Genomic DNA, 6,581 nt, shown 5'->3' on the forward strand with positions numbered 1-6,581 from the left:
CTTGATGTATGTGTCATTATCCACCCCGTCCATCCGTTTTTCCAGCTCATCATAGGGCAGGAGCCCAAAATTGAAAACAACGGGATAATGGCATCAACAGTAAAAATATGTATATGGCTGAGAGTAATGTTTATTTCTCATCCAACCTGATGGTCACACAAACATTGATGAACAAAAAACACAAATATCAAATTGGTCGATAGCTTGTTGCCCAAGAAGTTTTGGCCTGTTTGATTTTCCAAATGCAGGGTAAATACTAATGCTGAAAGTCAGGCGGGTTGGGTCGGGTTGGGTCGGGTCGGGTCGGGTCGGGTTGGTGCTCAACCCTATTTCAATCCAAGGTTCTTGTACCTCAACCCTAACCAACCCAACCAACCCAACCTCGAGTTGAAATTCTCAACCCAAGCCCAACCCAGGGGGGTTCGGTTGGGTTGATCGGGTAGATACATGCTAATATTTTAATGATTGTATTAGTTTATTATATTTTAATACAAGTTTTATTTTTTATATTTATAATTTTTATTAATCATATACATATTTATTTATTGTAAAGAACTTCATTTATTCTAAACAAACAAGCTAAAATACAAGACAACTATATATTTAAAGGTCATGTTGTGTAGCACACAATCTATTCATTTTTTTTTATCAAGCTGATATGTGTGTCCCTTCATCCACGTTTTTGTGTTCTTCTTATGTTGGCAAATAAACATTTTGGTGGCTCCTTAAAAGTTTTAAGAGAAATTGACCAATGTAGATGATACCTTTTACCTAGCATTTTTTCAAAGCGATCCCAAACTTACACTCCCAGTCTAAACCTTTCATGTATGGATAGACTAATTGGGGATGAAAATACCCTTGCTTTTCAAAGTTAGGTCTCATTTCCGAAGACCTATGGCTACGGATTATAACCGTAGCTATAGGTAGCGTATCCGGAGCTTAAGCTTTGAAGGCCCTCTACACATGTGTGGGCCACCCTTTTAGCACTTTTAACCCCTTTTTAAACCCCTAAAACATTCCCATTTTGATATATTCATAATGTCTTTCCCTCAAAACCCAAAAACCTCCCTCTAAGCCCATTTCCCGCATCCAATCCTCCCCACCCGTCTTACTCAGGGAAGCGTTTGGTGCAGGGTATTAAATGGGATTAAGTAAGATAGAATTGTATTTATGATGGGGACATCATGCGCACACGCGCACTCACGCTGCCTCTCCTACGCACGTACGTACGTAGAAGGAGGATTCCACCATCGATCTGGATCGATGACGACGTCTAGGGAGGGCCTCCTAACTAGAAGTCAAGTTTTGGTTCAGAAAAGTGACCCGATAGTCAAGAAAAGCCCACCATGGGATCTCATGGTCGTAGCCCACTCGTCGGATTGGTTTTATATTTTAGGTTTTGCTTATTGTTATTATTTAGAACATCGTGAACGCTTTAGATTTTCTTGTTTGGCTTTTTATTTTAGTTTACTTCATCGCCAAGTAATAGGTGTCGCACATGGTGCGAATTTTTGGGTATAGGGTTCTCCTTATAAATAGGCACCCCTTGTAGTTCTTTTCATTCATTGAAGTTAATAAAAAAATTCCTGCTTTATTTTTCTGCTCTCTTCGTGAGTTGTGGAAGAATTCAAAAGTGGGTGCGAAGCCCTCCCTTTTCGAAGGGCTAAATACCGTGGTGCGAAGCCACATCGATCCCAATTCACCTCCATCTTCCATCATTTTTTTTCTATCTTCCCCCACCATCCGTACTTCGAATTTATCCTTTTGTTGCATTAGATTTCTTCATTACAGCAGGTTTCCAGATTTCGGCCCGCAGGTGAGCTGAAACTTCGGCGGAGCACCACGCACAAACCGTACATCGGATCGAGCTGAGATTTGGGAGTTTTGGAGTCCATCCCTGGCCGACCAGGGCCAAGGTGGCTTTTTTCTGAATAGTGGGCCCCACACACGTGTGGCCTGGATCACACGCACGTCCGTCTGGGCCATTGTTGTTGTCCACACGCGGGATCATCTTTTGGCACAGGTTTTTATCCTCTTTTATCCTCTCATAGCCGTTTTTCATGAATTTTAACCCTAGATTACATGATCCCTAATTGATTTGCCCATTTTTATCACCTTAGGGTTCCCCGAATTGAAATTAGGGAATCCCTTGGATTATGGACTAATTTTTATGCATGAGTAGTTGATTTTATTTCCCTTTGACATCGTTTGGTTTATAATTTTTATTGGTCCGGTCCTAGCCTGTGTCGACTTGGACCCACATGGATTTCCCTTTTTAATTGAAGTTTGGATTTTCGTGTGGGACGTGGAATTTGTGTGATTGTTTCTGAATTAGTAGAATCTAAGCCTGAATTCTTGCATATCATATTTAATTTTCCATGTCTTGCATCAATTTAGTTCCATGCAATCCCATCCATCATTTGGAGAGGATGGGAAAGGTTGGGATTAGTTAGGATTGAATTACATTTACTCCCATGAAATTGCATTTGGTCCATGCAGGATTTGTGTGGATTTTGAAATCTATTACACATGTGGGCCCCACATTGATGTATGCATTTATCTATGTCATTCATCCATATACATCATTTACATGTGATGTTATATATGTGTGTGTGTGTACGAGTAAACAACATCCGTTGTGAATTCGGTCCACTGATTACATTTCCATTTGTCCACCAAACATGATTCTACTTAATCCGATGTTTTCCAATAAAAATTTTTTTATCTCAAACATGAAATTGGATAGCTACAATGCTGTAGCATTTCTAGACATGCAATCATTGTGCATTAATGGTGTTAATCCCTTATAATACAATTCAATATCATTCAAATCTACAAACCAAACACACCCTAAGGGAATAACTACTTTGAATCCTTGGAACTGGAAATTCAACGAGGTAAACTTGAAATTGAGCGAGACAAGTTGAAATTTAAGCGAGGCAACCTACGAATTGAGCAAGGCAAGGTGAAAACTAAGCAGGACAAGCTAGAAATTGATGAAAGCAAACTAGAAATTAAGAGAGTGAAATATGAAATTGAGCGAGGCAAAGTGAAAATTAAGCGAGACAAGCGAGAAATTCAGTGAGACAAACTAGAAAATGAGCAAGACAAACAGAAAATTGATCAAGGCAAACTAAAAATTCAGTGAGGTAAACTATAAATTGAACAAGACAAACTAAAAATTAAGCGAAGCGAACTAGGAATTGAGCAAGGCAAAGTGAAAATTAAGCAAGCTAAGTGAGAAATTGAGTAAGGCAAGCTGAAAATTGAGCAACATAAGTTGAAAAATGAGAGAGCTAAAAACTGAGCGAGCAAAGCTTGAAAATTGAGTGAGGCAAGCTAGAATTTGAGCAAGGCGAGCTTGAAATTTCGAAGGCAAACTAGAAATTCAGCGAGGTAAGCTGAAAAATGAGCAAGGCAAGCTTGAAAAATGAGCAAGGCAACCTTGAAATTCAGCAAGGCAAGCTTTAAATTTAGCGAGGCAAATTAGAAATTAAGCTAGCCAAGCTGAAATTTGAGCAAGCCAAGCAAAATATTCAGCAAGGGAAACTACAAATCTAGCGAGCCAAAGTGAAATTTGAGGGATACAGACTACAAATTAAGCAGGGCAAACTACAAATTGAATAAGGCAAACTATAAATTAAGCAAGGCAAACTATAAATTCAATGAGGCAAGCTGAAAATTGAGTGAGACAAGCTGAAAATTGAGTTTGGTAAACTAGAAATTCAGCGAGGCAAGGTGAAAATTGAGCGAGGCAAACTAGAAATTGAGTAAGGCAAACTACAAATTCAGCGATGCAAAGTAGAAATTGAGAGAGGCAAACAAGAAATTCAGCGAGGTAAACTATAAATTTAGCAAGGCAAACTTAAAATTAAGCAAGGCAAACTAGAAATTAAGCGAGGCAAAGTGAAAATTGAGCTAGGTAAGCTAGAAATTGAGCAAGGAAAGCTGAAATTTAAGCAAGGCAGCCTATAAATTGAGCGAGGCAATATGAAAATCGAGCGAAACAACCTATATTTTGAACGAGACAACCTAAAAATTGAGCAAGGCAAGCTAAAAATTAACTGAGACAACCTAGAAAATGAGTAAGGCAAACTAAAAAATGAACAAGGCAAACATGAAATTCAATGCGGCAAGCAGGAAATTCAACAAGGCAAACTACAAAAATGATCGAGGCAAGCTCAAAATTGAGCAAAGCAATCTCAAAATCGAGCGAGGCAATCAAAAAATTAAGTGAGGCAAATTAGAAAATGAGCGAGGGAAACATGAAATTCAATAAGGCAAACAGGAAATTCAGCGAGGCAAGCTCAAAATTGAGCGAGGCAAATTAAAAATTGAGCAAGGTAACTTATGAATTGAGCGAGGCAAGGTAAAATTTGAGCAAGGCAAGTTAAAAATTGAGCGATGCAAACTAGAAATTAAGCGAGGGAAATATGAAATTGAGCGAGGCAAAGTGAAAATCGAGCGACGCAAACGAGAAATTCAGTGAAACAAACTAGAAATTCAACGATGCAAACTAGAAATTCAGCAAGACAAACTGAAATTTGAGCGAGGTAACCAATAAAATTGAGCGAACAAACTATAAATTAAGGAAGGCAAACTAAAAAATAAGTGAGACAAACTAGAAATTAAGCGAGGCAAAACCAGGAATTAAGCAAGACAAGCTAGGAATTGAGTGAGGCAACTTATAAATTGAGATAGGCAAGCCAGGAAATAAGTAAGGTAACCTAGAAATAGAGGGAAGCAAGCTATAAATTGAGCGAGGCAAGCTAAAATTTCAGGGAAACTAATTGAAAATAAGCGAGGCAAACTAAAAATTGAGCAAGGGAAACTAGGAATTGAGCGAGGCGAAGTATAAAGTGAACGAGCGAAACATGAAATTCAGCGAGGCAAAATAGAAAACGAGCGAGGCAAACTGAAATTTGAGTGAGGCAAGCTAGAAATTGAGCGAGGCAAGCTGAAAATTGAGCGAGGGAACTAGAAATCGAGTAAGGCGAGGTGAAAATTGAGCAAGTCAACCTGCAAATTCAGAGAGGCAAGCTAAAAATTGAGCAAGACAATCTAAAAATTGTGCGAGACAAAGTAAATAGTGAGCGAGGGAAACATGAAATTCAGCGAGATAAACAAGAAATTGAGCAAGGCGAGATGAAAATTAAGCGAGAAAAACTATAAATTGAGCGAGGCATGGTGAAAATTGAGCGAAGCATGCTAGATATTAATCAATGCAAGCTGAAAATTGAGTGAGGCAACCTAGAAATTAAACGAAGCAACATAGAAATTGAGTAAGGAAAACATGAATGTGAGCGAAGCAAGCTTGAAATTGAGAAAGGCTAACTTGAAATTCAACAAGGTTAACATGAAATTTAGCGAGGCTAATATAAATTTGAATGATCTTTAAACAAAATTGAACTAGCCTAACACATAATTAAACGAGCTTCATGTGAAATTGAGCGAGACTGGCTTGAATTTGAGCAAGGCTGACTTGAAATTCAGCGAGGCAAGGTGAAAATTCAGTAAGACAAGCTAGAAATTGAGCAAGGCATGGTGAAATTTTGAGCGAGGCAACCTAGAAAATGAGCGAGGCAGGGTAAAAATTAAGCGAGGCAACTTAGAAATCTAGTAATGCAAAATATAAATTGAGCGAGGGAAATGTGAATTTTAGCGAGGCAAACATGAAATTAAGTGAGTCAAGCTGAAAATTGAGTGAGGGAAACATGAAATTTAGGCAAATAAGAAATTCAGCAAGGCAAACTATAAAATAAGCGAGGCAAACTCAAAATTGAGTAAGGTGAGCTGAAAATTAAGTTTAGCAAACTAGAAATTAAGTGAGGCAAGGTGAAATTTAAGCGTGGCAAACTAAAAATTGAGCGAGACAACATAGAAATTGAATGAATCAAAAGAGAAATTGAGTGAGACAATCTAAAAAATGAGTGAAGCAAAGTAGAAAACGAGTAAGAGAAACATGAAATTCAGCGAGGCAAACAAGAAATTCAGCGATGCAAGCTAGAAAATGAGAGAGGCAAGTTCATAATTAAAGCAAGGCAAACTAGCAATTGAGCCAGGCAAGCTCAAAATAGAGTAAGGCAAACTGAAAATTGAGTTTAGCAAACTATAAATTAAGCGAGGCAAGGTGAAAATTGAGCGAGGCAAATTAGAAATTGAGCGAGACAACGTAGAATTTGAATGAGTCGAGATAGAAATTGAGCGAGACAATCTGAAAATTGAGCGAAGCAAAGTAGAAAATGAGTAAGCGAAACATGAAATTCAGCGAGGCAAGCTAGAAAATGAGCGAGGCAAGTTCAAAATTAAAGCGAGGCAAACTAGAAATTGAGCAAGGCAAGTTAAAAATTTAGCGAGACAACCTAGAATTTGAACGAGGCAAGGTGAAATTGAGCAAGGGAACTTAGAAATTAAACGAGGCAAGGTGAAAATTGAGCACGACAACCTAGAAAATGAGTGAGGCAAGCTAAAAATTGAGCGAGGTAAAGTAGAAAGTGAGCAAGGGAAACATGAAATTCAACGAGGCAAACTAAAAAATGAGTAAGACAAACTGAAATTTAAGCGAGACAAACTTGAAATTG

Source organism: Magnolia sinica, chromosome 5, assembly GCF_029962835.1.
Source record: "Magnolia sinica isolate HGM2019 chromosome 5, MsV1, whole genome shotgun sequence".
NCBI lineage: Eukaryota > Viridiplantae > Streptophyta > Magnoliopsida > Magnoliales > Magnoliaceae > Magnolia > Magnolia sinica.